We start from the raw sequence: 18,366 nt of genomic DNA, 5'->3' as shown, positions 1-18,366 counted from the left end.
AAGCACACAACAAGTGGAATATCTGAGGAGGTGTAGGAGGGCTGGAGTATCTGTCTTGGAGGCATTCCCACACGACACTAATTCCACGAAGACCCCTCTTGATAGTGCGGTTTTACCTACGACTCAAATCGAACCAAAACGAAAAACCTTCGAGTCGCCGGTAACCACGCCTTTGATCTTTTTGGACTGGGGGGTCGCACACCTCCATCAATGGACACCTTGGAACCAATGTCCTGAGATAAACTTTAGCAACCAACATTAGTTCCACTAACCACATTGTCATCACACCAAAATATAATCTAAGTGATACTTGCACTTTCACTAGGTCTGCTCATCGGCCGCCCTCGCAACGTGCAGGAGTTCCCGGGGAGATGGCCCATGAACCCTGGGGGCATAGGTTTAGTCCGGCGTGCTGACCTCTCTATTAAGCCTAGGTTGGGTTGCGGCGTATTGTTTGGCCGAGGCCGGGCATGACCCAGGAAAGTGTGTCCGGCCGGAGTTAATCGAGCGTGGTGGGTAAGTTGGTGCACCCCTACAGGGAAGAAAACATCTATCGATAGCCTGTCCTACGGTAACGGACACTTGGAGTTGTATGCCGATCGATACGACTAGAACTGGATACTTGTGATGAGTAATGGATTGTGATGATAACTGGATAGTATGGCTCTGGGATTGCTTTCTCGCAGGGAGTCGAGAAAGGATCTCTGGCCGAGGTTGATAACACTACTACTACTTTAGTTTATGCTACTCTACTCCCTCCTGTTGCTGCAAGATGGCGGTTTCCAGAAGATGCTAGTCTTTGATAGGACTAGGCCTTCTCTCTATTCTGGCATTTCTGCAGCCCAGTCCACATATACAGCCTTCCTTTGATAATGTTGCATATGTAGTGTAGATCCTTGCTTGCGAGTACTTTGGATGAGTACTCACGGCTGCTTTGCTCCCCCTTTTCCCCCTTTCTTCTTCTTTCTGGTTGATGCAACCAGATGTCGGAGCCCAGGAGCCAGATGCCACCGCCGATGCATATTACTACGTGGAGACCGCTAACGACCAGGAGTCGTTAGGAGGCTCCCAGGCAGGAGTCCTTGCCTCTTCGATCGTGTTGCTTTGTGCTAGCCTTCTTAAGGAAAACTTGTCTAACTTATGTCTGTACTCAGATATTGTTGCTTCCGCTGACTCTTGTGTATTCGAGCCCTCGAGGCCCCTGGCTTGTAATATAAAGCTTGTATTATTTATTTGTGTCTAGAGTTGTGTTGTGATATCTTCCCGTGAGTCCTTGATCTTGATCGTACACATTTGCGTGTATGATTAGTGTACGATTGAATCGAGGGCGTCACAGTGAGTAAGTATCAAAGAAGTCTTCACCTTCCTTTTGGGTATAACCCTTAGCCACGAGCCGAGCCTTGTACTTTTCAATAGTACCATCAGGCCTAAGCTTCTTCTTGAATACCCATTTGCATCCTATAGGTTTGCACCCATAAGGACGATCAGTTATCTCCCAAGTTTCATTCGCCAAGATGGAATCCATCTCGCTACGAACTGCTTCCTTCCAGTAGTCAGCATCTTCAGATGCATAGGCCTCTAAAATAGAACTGGTAGTGTCATCTATGAGATACACAAGAAAATCATCACCAAAGGATTTTGCAGTCCTCTGTCTCTTGCTCCTAGTGGGAACTTCATTGTTCTCCTCCACAGGATTTTCAAAGTGTTCCATCGAAATGGCAGGTTCAATAATTGTAACTGGTTCCTGATTCGATGAACTAGGCATCTCCTGATTAGATGAGGTAGCCATATCCTTCGACTCCATGATCGTACCGACATGCATGTCAGGTACCTCAGACTTTACAACCAAGAATCTATAACCAATGCTATGAAAAGCATAACCCAGGAAAACACAATCCACAGTTTTTGGTCCAAGTTTGCGCTTCTTTGGAATTGTCACATTGACTTTCGCCAAACAACCCCAGGTTCGTAGATAAGAGAGTTTCAACCTTTTCTTCTCCCATTCCTCGAATGGAGTTATCTCTTTGTTCTTTGTGGAAACTCGGTTTAGGACATGGCATGCAGTCAGTATCGCCTCCCCCCACCATGCCTTGGAGAGACCCGTGTGTCTAACATGGCGTTAACCAAATCAGTTAGAGTATGGTTCTTTCTTTCGGCTACCCCATTTGACTGTGGTGAATAGGGAGGCGTCCTCTCATGGATTATACCATGGTCCGCACAAAAAGCATCAAATTCATTGGAAAAATACTCTCCACCACGGTCGGACCTAAGCCTCTTGATTTTCCGATCAAGTTGGTTTTCCATAGCTTTATAGACCTTGAAAAAGTTCAAAGCCTCATCCTTAGATTTCAAAAGATACACACGGCAGTATCTAGTGGAGTCGTCAACTAACATCATGAAATATTTCTTTCCACCTTTTGTCAAAACACCATTCATTTGACATAGATCTGAATGTATGAGCTCTAGTGGTGCAAGATTTCTTGTTTCCGCAGTCGTGTGAGACTTACAAGGTTGCTTAGCTTGCACACAAACTTGACACTTACATCCCTTGACAGTGGTGAAACTAGGGATTAAGTTCAACTTCGCTTGTCGCAACATGCAACCAAAGTTAACATGACAAAGACGTGAATGCCACACATTTGATTCACTATTGTTGCAAACATGATTAACAACTTTATTGCAAACGTCTGACAAGGATAAACGAAACAGGCCTGCTGACTCATAGCATTTACCAACAAAGGTTCCATACTTAGATATTACAAATTTATTCGACTCAAAGACAAGCTTATAGCCATCTCTACACAGAAGAGACCCGCTAACAAGATTTTTATTGACGGAGGGGACATAATGCACGTTCTTCAGCCGCACGATCTTCCCCGAAGTAAACTTCAGATCAACCGTGCCAACACCACGAACAGAAGCACTTGAACCATTGCCCATTGTCGGTGTCAAAACCGGCGGATCTCGGGTAGGGGGTCCCGAACTGTGCATCTAAGGTTGATGGTAACAGGAGACATGGGACACAATGTTTACCCAGGTTTGGGCCCTTTCTATGGAGGTAATGCCCTACTTCCTGCTTGATTGATCTTGATGAATATGAGTATTACAAGAGTTGATCTACCACGAGATCGTAATAGCTAAAACCCTAGAAGTCTAGCCTGTATGACTATGGTTATGATGATTGGCCTCTACGGACCTAGCCCTCCGGTTTATATAGACACCGGAGGGATCTAGGGTTACATAAGGTCGGTTACAAAGAAAGGTATCTTCATATTTGGTCGCCAAGCTTGCCTTCCACGCCAAGGAGAGTCCCATCCGGACACGGGAGAGAGTCTTCGGTCTCCGTATCTTCACGACCCATCAGTCCGGCCCATGTATAACAGGTCAGACGCCCGAGGACCCCTTGATCCAGGACTCCCTCAGTAGCCCCCGAACCAGGCTTCAATGACGATGTGTCCGGCGCGCAGATTGTCTTCGGCATTGCAATGCGGGTTCTTCCTCCAATGACTTTCAAAGAGATGTATTCGGCACTCCATTTAATGTTGTGCCCCTCGGCTTCTGTGCGTCAACAACTTCAGCTTCCACGTGTCGAGTGAATGCGAGAGGTCAGGGTATTTTTGCACATAACACCCCGGCCATGTAAGAACAGCGCCTATTTAACGGGATTGGATCTCAGATCCATTCCACATCACGCAAAAAATCCTCAGAGCTTGCTAGGAAAAACCATTCCATCATGGCTAGCGCTCCCAGCTCTTCCTCCCGTCCCCACGACCCGGAAAAAGGCGATTGGAAGAGATGTTTTGTATCTCACGATCAGTTGGCGAAGCTGCAAACACAGGGATTCCTTCCCCCTACTGATCTAGTCCCCGTTCGAGCAGGATTGAATTCCTTCAACGGTGGGGCTCAGGCTGAGAATTTCCCCAGCCCATCCCGAGGGGAGCGAGTGTGCTTCATCCCCTACTTGCTAAGAGGCGTCGGATTTCCAATCCATCCGTTCCTCCGAGGGCTTCTGGAGTATTATGGCCTTCAACTGAACAACTTCACTCCTGCCTCCATCCTGCACATCGCGGGCTACTTCGCTCTTTGCGAGCTATTCCTGGGTTGCAAGGCCCATTTTTATTTGTGGAGGAAGCTATTCTGCCTCGTCCCTCTCAACCAAGATGGATCAATATTTGAAGTGGGCGGAGCCGAAGTATGGCGCATCGCCGGGACCGGATACCTGTCCGGCACGCCAAAGAAGGCATCCGAAGAGTGGCCTTCCGAATGGTTCTATATCAAGGACGTCGCCCTTCCTGACCCAGTTCGAATGGGTCTTCCCGAATTTACAAGGGTCCGTTGAAGAAACGCCACAGCTGGCGCCCTCGGAGCCTCGAGGAGGAAGATAGTGCGGAAGTCCGTCAACTGATGAGCAAGATAAAGACGCTCGCCCAACCCAGATTATCAATAGTCGAGGTAATGGCGACTTCCATAGTGCGAGGGGTTCAGCCACTCCAATACAGAGGGCTTCCTATGTGGCACTACAATGGGGAAGATGACGCCTCCCGTTGCGGTCGAAAAGGTCCGTACACCCCCGCCGCTTTGGCCAAGATATTGGCCGAACTATTCAAAGGGGAGAAAGAGGAATTCCTTCGCATTAAGCGACGGGATGGATTTTCCATGTACAACCCTCCTAGCTGGGTGAGTTCCAATCCCATTATTCCATTCAATCTACTCCCTGAGTCACTTTTAATGAACATTACTCCGTCCATTCGTAACAGGAACGGCGAAAAATCACCAAGGGGCTACACTGCCCTGCCCCACAGCCAGAGAACCATAACCGGGACCTTGACCCCGGATTCGAAGAGGATCCGGACATATATGTGGAGCTCGAGGATGGGGTGTTCTACCAGCCGAGCTATGATGGCACGGAAGTGGCCATCACCGCCGACTATCCCGGTCTTCTCCCCGCCTCGCACGTAAGTAATCAAGATATATCCTCTGAAAGAGCCTCCTCATTCTGCCTCACCCACCGCGCTGTCTTGTGCTCCAAAGGGGAGACGCTCGGCACGTCATGCTACACTAGAGGCAACTCCAAAGAGAGCAGCGCCCACGCCGGGCAAGCCTTCGAAGAGGAAGGCAAACGAAGATACGACCGAGCCTTCATCAAAGAGGTATGGCTTTGTAAATATGCCCCTTGGCAGTCACATCCAACTGTGACATTATACGCGATGTCTTATCAGGAAAAGAGTTCGCTGGACTATGTCCGGGAATCTTACCGGCCACGCCTCCACAAGTCAGGTTCCCGACCCTGCTTTAAAGGCAAGGGCTGATACAGGACTAACGTCGGATTGTCCTTTGGCAGAGGAGTCGGATGATGTATCCGTCACAAACTCGGAAGTGGAGAGCGCCATGAATCATCGGCGCCGGAGAGACGTTCTACGCGACCCCGGCTTTACGAACGAGGCATTCAATGCCTTCAGCTCGGCTGATGCATATATCCAAGCTGCTCGAGACGGGATTGCCAGAGCCACAGACCAACATTTAAAAGATATGTGGGTAAGTTTACATTATACAAAACTGATAATTATATACCAGTAGCCCCGAGACTTGAAGCAGTTGATACAACTGATTTAAGGATCATTGTATAACCAGATGCTTACGGAGAAGAACAGCTTGTTGTCTCAGGAACTAGAAAAGTGTCGGACCCAGCTAACTGCTGCTACCGCCGAACTGGAGAAATCCAAGAAGGCATCACCTGGTAATGTTCCCCTCCATCGAGAAAACAGAATTATATACCGGCAATGCTAACACTGTTGCTCATCTTATGGCAGGATCGTCAGATCAAATGAAGGAGCAACTGAAAGCCGCCCAAGCGGAAGAACAAGAAGCCAAAAGACTACTGGCCGCGGGCGAACGTGTGCTGACACGAGTCAGAGATGAGAAAAACAAGCTGCAGGATGCCCACACCCAGCTGGGCGAAGAACTGAAAGATGTACGGGCCCAGCTGGCTGATTCCATGAAGGAAAATAAGAGGATGCGCGGCGGCATATTTGGTATGTGGTCACACTTACCTCCGTGTAGTTCGGAGAGGAAAGGGACTGACAGAACTATATCTGTAGGTATGCTGACCGGCCGTCCTGAAGAGGAGATGTCCGGAATCTCGGGTGATCTGCTACAAGAGCTGTCACAAATGCACGAGCAAGCTCGGCAGGCGATGCGAAGTGTTGCCAAGGCTTTATGGCCATCCGCCTCCCCTCCAGGAAGGACGGAGGAGCTTATACAGCTATTCAAGGGAGCGCAACGGCGCTTCCGATTATGGAAGATATCGGCCTGCCGGGAAGGTGCACGAGAAGCTTGGGCCATGGTGAAAACACGGTATATCAAGCTTGATCCGAATCATATGGCCCGGGTCGGACCTCTAGGGTCAGATGGAAAAGAAATTCCCGTTAATTTGGTATATGACCAGGTCGAAGTAGCCGCGAAATATTCCCAATAGGATTGTAAGCTAGACAACCTGTTAGACGGTATAGAGGAGGAAATTTATGAGTCCAAGTGACTATGTACTTTCCTTGACATATTTGTCCCTAGCCGGTTTGTAAAACGATTGTCATGGTAGACCTTTTCGCTTCGACCTCTGGACCCGAAGGTGCAGAGTGTTTTCGAATACGTGAGCGGCAAAATAGACCGGGGTATGCATGGAAACCAGGCGTAGGGGTCATAGTTGCTTGAACAGACAAGTTGTATCCGGCTAGCTATGTTACATTACATTGTGATTGTAAGAAACATCTTCCAGAGAGAATAGTTCCGTTAAGGGTTCCTTTCCCTAGGTGTACATGCGTTAATGTGCATGCACGAATTGTGATTGAAAAAATCACAGTATATTCAACATCTGGGGGTTCATATTTTAATGAATGTAAAAACATCTTTAGTTCGCCGAACGAATATTCCCTTAAGAATGCTAGCTTTTGGCTTCACCCAGTCTAAGGTACACATCCGGATGACCCGGCAGTAACAATCACAGAGGTGCTCCCTTTATGCCCTAGCTGAACTAATGGGAACGTAGGGCATAAGCACAGGAGCTAGGCAACCCAGCTTGGCCAAAACTTAAGTCATATCGATGCGTATAATGGCGAAGAAAAGGTACATATGGGGAAAACGCGCATATGTGATGAGCTTGATGCTCGAAAAATAACAATAATAAGCTTCTGTCAAAGAAGCCCCCAGGTATAATTGACGTACATATTTGAGGATGTGTATGTCACAGGTGCACGATTTAGCCGCACGAAAAGCTTTAAGGCTAAAAAGGAAAAAGAGAAAAGAGAGGAAAAAGTAATGGAAACAATAGGGAGAAGGAGACGAACAAAGAGTTCGGCGCTAGGCATAGAATCTTCAGAGTCTGGCCGCGTTCCAGGGGTTCGGCTCTAGGCGATTGTCTACCGCATCACGCAGGCGGTACGCTCCTCCGGTGAGAACTTCGTCAATGATGAAGGGACCCCCCCACTTGGGCTTGAGTTTGTCCTTTTTCTTCTCCGGCAGGCGTAGTACAAGTTCGCCAATCTTATAAGTCTTGGCCCACACTTCTCTGCTTTGATACCTGCGAGCCTGCTATTGATAAAATGCGGAACGGGCTTTTGCAACGTCGCGCTCCTCCTCCAGGGCATCTAGGCTATCCTGCCGATCAAGCTCGGCCTCTCTCTCTCTCTCTTCGTACATGCGCACTCGAGGTGAGTCATGAATAATGTCGCAGGGTAACACAGCCTCTGCGTCGCACACCATGAAGAAGGGTGTATATCCGGTAGTGCGATTGGGCGTGGTCCGCAGCCCCTAGAGTACGGAGTCGAGCTCCTCAACCCAGTGCTTGTCTGATTCTTTCAAAGACCGCACTAGTCTAGGCTTGATGCTGCTCATAATAAGACCATTGGCTCGTTCGACTTGAACGTTTGTTTGCGGGTGATAGACGGAGGCGTAATCGAGCTTAATGCCCAGATTGGGGCACCAGTTTTTTCACCTCATCGGTTGTGAAATTGGAGCCGTTATCAGTGATGATGTTGTGTGGGACACCATAACGGTGTACAACGCCGGATATAAAGTCTATCACTGGTCCGGCCTCAACCGTTTTAACTGGTTTGGCCTCTATCCACTTAGTGAATTTATCCACCATGACCAGCAGATATTTTTTCTTATGGCTTCCTCCTTTAAGGGGTCCAACCATATCAAGCCCCCAGACCGCAAAAGGCCAAGTGATGGGGATTGTTTGTAGAGCGGTGGGTGGCATATGGCTCTGGTTGGCAAAAAGCTGGCATCCGACGCAACGTTGGACAAGGTCCTGTGCGTCTGCTCGGGCCATCGGCCAATAGAAACCTGTACGAAAGGCCTTGCTTACAAGGGCCCGAGCCGCGGCGTGGTGACCACTGAGACCGGCGTGAATTTCAGCCAAGAGCTGTCGCCCCTCTTCCTCGGAGATACATCTTTGGAGTACAACGGTAGCGCTTTTCTTGTAGAGTTCTCCTTCATGAACCTTGTAGGCTTTCGAGCGCCGAACAATGCGGCGAGCCTCATTCTGATCCTCGGGGAGTTCTCGCCTATTAAGGTAGGCCAAGAAGGGTTCGGTCCATGGGGCAATGACTGCCATGATAAGATGGGCCGAAGGTGTGATTTCGGTGGCTGAGCCCCTGATGATATCGATGTGTTCAGAATCTGGGGTTATGGTCGGATCTGGACTGGTGTTGTCGCTCTCCCCTTGCCACACCACGGATGGCTTAAAAAGCCTTTCCACAAAGATGTTAGGTGGGACGGGTTCGCGCTTAGCGCCGATGCGAGCAAGGACATCCGCTGCTTGATTACTTTCCCGAGCCACATGATGAAACTCGAGCCCCTCGAACCGAGCCGACATTTTGAGAACGGCGTTATGATAAGCCGCCGTCTTTGGATCTTTCGCATTGAAATCTCCATTTATTTGAGATATTGCGAGGTTTGAATCTCCGCGTACTTCCAGGCGTTGTATGCCCATGGAGACAGCCATCCGAAGACCATGTAACAAGGCCTCGTATTCGGCTGTATTGTTAGAGTCTATGTATAATATTTGGAGTACGTAATGAACTACGTCTCCCGTGGGGGACGTTAAGACAATGCCCGCCCCTAACCCCGCCAACATTTTGGAACCATCGAAGTGCATAACCCAGTTGGAATACGTGTCGTACTCTTTAGGGAGTTTGGCCTCTGTCCATTCGGCGACAAAGTCAGCCAGAACTTGGGATTTGATGGCCCGGCACGGTTTGTATGTTATGTCAAATGGAAGGAGCTCAATGGCCCACTTAGCAATCCGACATGTCGCATCGCGGTTGTTTATTATGTCATTGAGTGGTACTTCGGAGGCCACCGTGATTGAGCACTCTTGAAATTAGTGTCGTAGCTTTCGGGATGCCATGAAGACCGCGTATGCTATTTTTTGGTAGTGAGGGTACCGGGATTTGCATGGTGTGAGGACAGTGGATACGTAGTATACCGGTTTTTGGAGTGAGAACTTGTGTCCGTCCTGCTCTCGCTCGATGAAGAGCACGGCACTCACCACCTGGTGTGTTGCCGATATGTATAATAACATGGGTTCGCCGACATTCGGCGCGGCCAGGATTGGGTTGCTCGCTAAAAGGGCCTTTATTTCCTCCAGTCCGGCCGTTGCTGCATCCATCCACTCGAAGTGGTCGGTGCGTCGGAGAAGGCGGTAGAGTGGCAATGCTTTTTCTCCCAATCTGGAGATAAAGCGGCTTAAAGCTGCCACGCATCCCGTGAGTTTTTGGACCTGTTTAAGGTCTGTTGGCGTAGCCAATTGTGACAAAGCTGGGATCTTGGCTGGATTTGCCTCAATTCCTCTATTGGAAACGATGAAGCCCAGCAGTTTTCCGGCGGGGACGCCGAAAACACACTTTTTCGGGTTGAGCTTGATGTCATATGTACGGAGGTTGTCGAATGTAAGACGTAAATCGTCTATCAATGACTCGACGTGCCTGGTTTTGATGACGACGTCATCCACATATGCTTCAACTGTCTTGCTGATCTGTTTCTCCAGGCATGTTTGAATCATGCGTTGGTAGGTGGCGCCAGTTTTGAGCCCGAAAGGCATAGTATTGAAGCAGAAAGGCCCATATGGGGTAATGAATGCCATTGCGGCTTGATCGGACTCCTTCATCTTGATTTGATGGTATCCGGAGTATGCGTCGAGGAAACACAGTGAGTCCTGTCCTGGGGTTGCGTCAATGATCTGATCGATGCGAGGGAGGGGGAAGGGATCCTTAGGGCAAGCCTTGTTGAGGTCTTTGAAATCGACGCATAGGCGCCAGGATTTATCCTTCTTTGGTACCATCACCAGGTTTGCTAGCCAGTCCAGGTGTTTTATTTCTCTGATGAATCCGGCTTCGAGTAACTTGGCTAGCTCCTCTCCCATAGCTTATCGTTTGGGTTCGGAAAAACGCCGCAGTGTTTGTTTGACCAGTTTATATCCCTTTAAGATATTGAGGCTGTGTTCGGCCAACCTGCATGGGATTCCTGGCATATCAGAAGGGTGCCAGGCGAATATGTCCCAGTTCTCACGCAGGAACTCTCGTAGCGCGGCATCGACCGTTGGGTCGAGTTGTGCCCCGATGGATGCTGTCTTCTTGGGGTCCGTCGGGTGGACTTGAAATTTGACTATTTCGTCTGCTGGTTTAAAGGAGGTGGATTTGGGTCGCTTGTCCAGGATTACGTCATCCCTATCCACAGTGGAGTGCAGCGCGGTCAGCTCTTCGGCCGCGAGGGCTTCAGACAATGCCTCGAGGGCCAGGGATGCGGTTTTATTTTCGGCGCGCAGTGCTATGTCCGGATCACTGGCAAGAGTGATGGTACCGTTGGGCCCGGGCATCTTGAGCTTCATGTACCCGTAATGAGGTATAGCTTGGAAGCGTGTGAATGCGTCTGGCCCAGTAGGGCATGATATCCGCTGTTGAAAGGGGCCACTTGGAAGGTTATCTCTTCGGACCGATAATTCTCCGGCGTGCCGAATACCACGTCGAGCATGATTTTTCCCGCGCGTCGCGCCTCCCGACTGGGAATGATTCCCCGGAAGGTCGTGCTACTTTGCTCAATGTGGCTCCTATCTATTTCCATTTTTATGAGTGTGTCCTCGTAGATGAGGTTTAGTCCGCTGCCGCCGTCCATGAGCACTTTGGTGAGCCGGAAGCCGTCCACGATTGGACTGAGGACCAAGGCAGCTGGTGCCCGGACTGTCCTGAATTTTGGTTTGTCATCGGCATTGAAAGTTATCGCCGTGCCGTTCCAGGGGTTTATTGCTGCGACTTGGCAGACTTCGGCGAGGTCGCGGAGTGCCCTTTTGCGCTGATTTTTTGAAGCAAAGGTCTCAAAGACCGTCAATACTCTGAGGTCGTCGTCTTCCGGGGGGTGTTTTTCTGGGGTATTTTTGGTGAGGAGATCTTTGCCGCTCTTGGCCACTTGCCGGAGTATCCAACATGCTCTAAGGCTATGGGTTGGTGTGGTATCCAGTGTTGTATGTATTTTGCATGGCCTATCGAGCCATCCCTCCAGAACAGTTCTGCGCCCCATAATGGGCTTTGATTTCTTTACTATTGGGTCAGGCGCCCCACGAGGGTGCGTCCTTTTTGCCCGGACGAGGGGCTGAGTTGAAACCGGTGGTTCCCAATGAGCTGCCTAGGTTCTCCAGGTGCTTTCCATTGCGCAGTACTTCTGTACTATGGTTGCCAAGTCAGCGAAGTGTAATACGCGACAGTGGTTGATGGCGTTGAGGATTCCTTCGTCCGTGCAATTGTTGCAGAATACTGAGATCGCGTCTTCATCACGGCAATCTTTAATCTTGTCTTTGACAAGGAGGAATCTGGCCCAAAAGTGATGGACCGTTTCCTGAGACTGCTGTCGTATGTACATAAGATCGCGTATAGCTGGGTGGGTGGGTGGCTTTAAATCTGAACCCTGACCCAATTTGGGATCCGAAGTTTGTAAATCTTCCGAACTTAATGGTTCGGACTCCGGGATATCAACTGATGTTTTAGGCCCGTCGTCCGATTCTAGGTTCGGAGGGCAGGGCACGTCGTTCCGCGAACAGGTATCCGTCTCCTCGAGCTCGGAAATCTGAACATAGTTCGTCCTCAATATAGAGGAAGAGTTATTGTCCTGCTCCTCCACTACCGCTATCTGATGGGTGATCGGCGAAGATTTGATTTCTCTCTGGTTAGGTTTAAGCCCAATCCGGTCGTAGTCTGTAGCGACCCCCAAGGCGGCGATGCGATCTAGGAGTTCGTTTAAAGACGATAACTCCGTTGGATCCATCCGTTTGGAGTATTCGGAGTCAACGCGGAGACGATTTTCGATGACTCGAGAGGTCATCGTCGGCTTAAGGGCCGAACAGGCGGTCATGGTAAAGCCGCCAAGTCGGAGGGTTTGGCCCGGAGCTAGGGCTCCTCCGGAGGTGGTATTATTCTTGACAACAAGGCGAGCCATCAACCCTGTCTTCGACGTCACAGCGGAACTCTCAATGAAAGCACCAATGTCGGTGTCAAAACCGGCGGATCTCGGGTAGGGGGTCCCGAACTGTGCGTCTAAGGTTGATGGTAACAGGAGACAGGGGACATAATGTTTACCCAGGTTCGGGCCCTCTCTATGGAGGTAATACCCTACTTCCTGCTTGATTGGTCTTGATGAATATGAGTATTACAAGAGTTGATCTACCACGAGATCGTAAAGCTAAAACCCTAGAAGTCTAGCCTGTATGACTATGGTTATGATGATTGGCCTCTGCGGACCTAGCCCTCTGGTTTATATAGACACCGAAGGGATCTAGGGTTACATAAGGTCGGTTACAAAGAAAGGGATCTTCATATTTGGTCGCCAAGCTTGCCTTCCACGCCAAGGAGAGTCCCATCCGGACATGGGAGAGAGTCTTCGGTCTCCGTATCTTCACGGCCCATCAGTCCGGCCCATGTATAACAGGTCGGACGCCCGAGGACCCCTTAATCCAGGACTCCCTCACCCATCAGCACGGTTGAAGTCCCTGCGGTCCAGCATCCTTCATGTCAGTGTCTCCAATGACAACATTAGCGGTCTTGCCACCTTTCCCGGGATGATGCTTACCATAGCGATTAGGGCAACTAGGAGCCCAATGATCAGGATCTCCACACAGATGACAAACACCTTTCTTCTTGTCATTCTTCTTCTTGAAGTCCGTGTGCTGCACAGTCTTGTTCTTCCCATCAAACTTTGCTTTACCATCAAACTTGCCCTTGTTCTTGAACTTGTGGGGTTGGAAGTTTTTCTTCTGTACCAGATTGGCACTGGATCCTCCCTCAATACCTCGAGCACGTGTATCCTTTGCTCTCGCCTTTTCTTCCACATCAAGAGTACCAATGAGATCCGGAATGGAAAACTTCTGCCTCTTATGCTTCAGTAAGGTAGCAAAGTTCCTCCACGAAGGAGGAAGCTTAGTGATGATACCTCTGGCAACAAACTTGTCTGGTAGCATACAATTGAAGTGCTCAAGTTCTCTAGCAAATGACTGTATCTCATGAGCTTGCTTAACCACAGAGCGCTCTGCAGTCATCCTGTAATCATAGAATTGCTCCATGATGTACAGCTCAGTGCCAGCATCCGAGACCCCAAACTTGGCCTCGAGTGCATCCCACATATCTTTTCCATTATCAAGTGACGCATACGCATCAACTATGTTCTCATCAAGAACACTCAAGAGAGCAGCCTTAAACAGAGTATCCATTTTCTGAAAAGCTTGTTCCTGTTGGGCATCATGCTCCCCTTCAGGTTTGCCAAGAGTGGCGTCATAGCAACTCATGGTTTGAAACCATAAGACTGCTCTCACACGCCACCTCTTGTAATGGATACCCTCAAACATAGGAGGTCTCATGGAAGCAGCAAAACCACTTGGGGTAAATTGCCTATAATAAGGTTTTTGGATTGTTGGAAATATGAGCAATTTACCGAATGATTTTATTAACAGAAATACTAGATAAAGCACGACTAGTATAGCAGTGATAAAACAAGCCATGCGATTTGACAAAGAGAAGGTAAACATCATCTTCATATATGAACCGTAACTAAACATATCTAGAGCAGACAGTATAGCAAATTGCATATATGAAATAGAGTCTAACATATCTAGGACAAACACTAGAACAAGGAACTGTAGCAGGACCTCTAATAGAAAGAGGAAGAATACGTGCGGGACAGCAGCAGCAGAAGCGCTGGACTTGGGGTCGGTGTCCTCGCCAGCCATGTCGTCGAGGAGGTTGTCGACGTCGAGGAAGAAGCCGTCGTCGAGGAAGTAGTCGTCGGAGTCCGGGGCGTCCGTAACAAAGAAGTCAGTAGTCGCGCGAAGAGCTCCCCAAAAACCTTATCACCCTTCTCCCGTACAGGACTCAAAAGGTGCAGTTTCGGAGGCCTACTGTCCCGACCTGTGGTGCACGCCGCAAGCCGGGATGGGGAAGATCGTAGCAGTAGCTCAGTAGTCGGGAACTCTGAGGCGAGAGGGTTGTGTTGTTCTGGTGCGTCTCTCTGGGAGGAGCGACCTCCCTTTTATAGGCGCAAGAGAAGAAGGCGAGAAGGCAGCGACCGGAGATGAAACGAAGAGAGAGAGGCGAAGCGAGCAGACAGCTGACGAAGAGGTGCGCCGTTCATATTCATTCTCCACTTCAGAAAAACGTTTCAGCTCCCGTGTGACCGTTCGTATACCCGTCGTGCGTGGCAAAAATTTAGACATCGGCTCGGCTCATTCCCGCAACGAGGCGAGGTGTGGCGTGGCGAGGCGAGCGGCGAAGGAGGAGCGCGCTGGATGTCCCTCTTGTTCTCATGCTCATACATGTGGGGAAAGAACCTCCATTATAAAGAGGTCCAACTCCCTCTAAACTAGCAATATGGGACTAAACTTTAGTAGTGCCCCTTGCCTTGCACGAATGGGCTAAGTGGGCCTCTAGGATTTATTTAGGAATTTCTGAAATAGTTACTGGGCTGTCCCAAAATAGACTAAATTCCAGCACTCTCTCTATCCCACAATATAAGCTATTTTTGCAAGCTAAAACGGCTTGCAAACACGTCTTATATTATAGGACAGAGGAAGTACTATTTACATTGGGATGCTTTGTTATCTGATCTAGACATATCACAATTAAGTTTTTTCTCTTATTTGCCAAGCTAAGAGCATCTCTAGCAGACCCCATATAATGCCGACCCACAAAATGTGTATACAGTTCGCGGAAAAACGGTTTTGCGGACCGGCGCGGGCGGAGGCCGAGCAAACCCCGCAAAGTCGACCCGTAAAAAAGGATATTCTTGTTGCTTGGCTGCCGCCCGCGTCGGCCCATAAATCAGTAATTTGCATTTCAATTTCAGGCATGAAAACACATTTCTTTGCTTCTTTATTTTCTTCGAAGGCATTGCATACATAATAATTCACCAAATCTTTGCTAGAATAGCAAGACCAAAGAAAATAAGAACCACAATTAGGCATTTTAGAAGATATCCAACTTCCATAACTTGCTCCCACTAGCCGGACCAACATCTTCTCCATGCATTCATTGTTGATTTGTGGATTCTTGATATTGCATTCTTCATTCTTCTTCTTTGATTCTAAAGAAGTAGACGTTGCTTCTCCTCTAATTTCTTCTCTAATTGCACATGCAGCCGCATCATTAGCCTCAATTCTACCAACTAGTGCACGAACATCTATTAAGTTTCTTTCTATCAATAAGTCGATGTATTCTTCTTCCCAAAACCAAAATGAGCATCCATCTTCCTACACACATGACCATCTCGATAAGCTATCGAAATTGAACCGAATAGGTTGACAAAGCCGAATGAAAACAAGAAAATACCCCGTCGTTCTCGCATTTGAAGAATACCCATCCGAGGTGTTTCGGCGTGCTAGATGTTAGCCTCACCACTGTTTGTGTGTAGTCGTCGCACTGTATGAGGGGCGTTGGCGAGCCGGCCAGCCGCTGCGCGAGCGCCAAGCCCGGGCGACGGCCGGCTGAGTACTTGTCGGCAAACCGACGACGATGGCTAGAGGACAAACTAGTACCTGCACGTGACGCTGGGGCTTTGCCGGGGCTGTGCGGGGTGCTCCCCGACCAATCCATGGCTTGGCGCAGCCGCCGGTGGCCGGAAACGCCAAATCCGGCGGCCATGGCAAACAACCGCCGATCTACAACTATCCGGCTGGCCGAGGTAGGAGGAAGTGGTGGAGGACAATCTCGGGCGAATCTCGGGTGTGTGGCGGCCCGTCGACGTGATCCCGACGGCTGGTATGGCCGGAATTGTGGGCGGCGGCCTTGCGGCGATGGGTGGGGGAAAAGCGTGGGCTGAATCCCCCCCCCCCCCACAACCGCTATCGCTATATATAGGGCACCGACGGGGCGAGGGGGAGTACCCGCATTTCCGTGGGTTGGGGCAGGACTTTTCCCGCGCCCCGCAAAACTGTTTACGGGTCGGACGCATATACGGGGTCTGATCGGGAACCATTTTCCACGCGGACCCGTATTTTGATGGTTATTTTGCAGGTCGGGACATTATACGGTGTCTGCTAGAGATGCTCTAACAACATGAAACCTGTGTGGCGTTGCACCATCTTGTGTCCAGGTTGTATGCTCTAGTTGGTAGATTGTAAACTTTGTTGCATTTTGACTTAAGTATTTGAATCATGGCAGAGCCAGTCAGCTAGTTGTCCTTTAAGTTCTCCAGATGCTTAATTATCTCCAGCCTAATTTTTGTTCTGTTTTGCTTGAACAGTGATGCCGAATGTTCAGTGTTGTGGTGATGTAGGTTTGCTTCTCCGGTGTTTAGCCGTATGTTCCAATAAATCTCGTGTAATCTTTCGATCTAGCTTTGAAAGCAAACATGAGTACATTCCATGGGTCTTTGAGAAAATCTGAAACAAGACGATCTATTTGTTCCGTGTGGGAGCATATCTTTGGAAAACGATATCTTTTGCCTCGGTGTAATTTCATGAGTTTTGGTATTGCAATGCCATCTGTAGACTTGGTAAAGCAGCAGAAAGACAGAGACTGGCGAGTCGGAGGCGATGGAACGGATCTAGTCGAAGCGCCCGTCGGTGTGGATGAAGCGCTTGAGCGCGCGCATGAGCTCCGCGGACGCGTCGGACCATGGGTCGATGGTGAAGAAGCCGTGCTGCTGCCCTTCGAACTCCCTCACCCCCACCGGCTTCCCCATCGCCCGCAGCCTCGCGGCGTAGTCCACGGCCCTGTCACGGAGGATGTCGCGGCCTCCGACCACCACCAGCGTCGGGGCCAGCTCCACCGCCTCCAGCGCCGGGCTGTCAGGCCCGAACGGGTTGGAGGCCGGGTGGTCGACCGTGGCGCCGGGAGGCAGCGAGAGGCGCCAGTAGCGGTCGTTGAGCGGGCGGTTGAGGAACGCGTCGTCGGGGCACTCCGCCTCGGACCTCGTCCGTTCTGTGCCGCCGAAGAAGGGCATGAGTTGGACGTAGCCCCTGACGCGGACGTTGCCCAGCTCAGAGCGCCCGGCCGCGGAGCCGAAACGCACGGCCAGGTTGTGGGCGATGGTGCCTCCCGCGGAGTCACCGGAGATAAACACCCGAGTAAAGTCGGCGGCCTCGGTCAGCCATGTGTCGCCGGCGGGGCCGGCCTGCGAAGCAAGCCAGAGGAGGGCGGCGGCGCCGTCGTCGATGGCCGCGGGGAGGCGGTTCTCGGGGGCGAGGCGGTAGTCCGGGGCGACCACGACGGCGCCGAGCTCGGCGGCGAGGCGGAGGCAGTAGTTCTGGCAGTTGGGCCAGGTGCGCGAGCCGATGCAGAAGCCGCCGCCGTGGTAGTAGAAGAAGACCGGTAGGAGCTGGTTCCGCTGGCGCGGCCTGTAGAGCCGGAGTCCCAGCCCGCGGGGCGCGTCGAACTCGGCGTCCTTCCACTCCACGGTGCCGTCGTCCCGCACCGGCGTGGCGAAGCCCGGCCCATCCCTGCGCACCACGGCCCCGTCGCTGTACACCAACAGCACGCCCCGGCAGTCGTCCACGACGACGGGCGCGGCAGAGTCCTCGGAAGCCATTATGGCAGTGAACCGTGGTGAGATGGGACTTGCCAGGTGCGAGGTGATGATATAAACCCGGTTCAGTGGAGTACGTGACGTGTGCGCTGCACCAGGCCAGGTGGTGTTGTGTTTTGTCGTCGTCATCTCGGCCGGCCGTGCTGGTGCAGGCCATCGACGGGGTCCGGCGGCCGGCACTAGGGGACAAGGCTTTGCCGTCACGCAATAAATACAGCGTCCATAGGTGGAGCTTGTAATACAAGTATTCCCTCAATTCACATACTCCTACAAGATGTTGTAACTTTTTTGAATCAGATGTACACGTTT

The 18,366-nt window shown here is 50.5% G+C and overlaps 1 pseudogene; it reads right to left on the bottom strand.

Annotated features, from left to right (window-relative positions):
• Positions 1 to 16,834: 16,834 nt before the first annotated feature.
• Positions 16,835 to 18,229, bottom strand: LOC123052825 (probable carboxylesterase 15; annotated as a pseudogene).
• Between the last annotated feature and the right edge of the window lie 137 nt (positions 18,230 to 18,366).

The sequence above is a fragment of the Triticum aestivum genome, chromosome 2D (genome assembly GCF_018294505.1).
Source record: "Triticum aestivum cultivar Chinese Spring chromosome 2D, IWGSC CS RefSeq v2.1, whole genome shotgun sequence".
NCBI classification, from domain to species: Eukaryota; Viridiplantae; Streptophyta; class Magnoliopsida; order Poales; family Poaceae; genus Triticum; species Triticum aestivum.
This window is presented reverse-complemented; position numbering and strand designations above follow the sequence as displayed.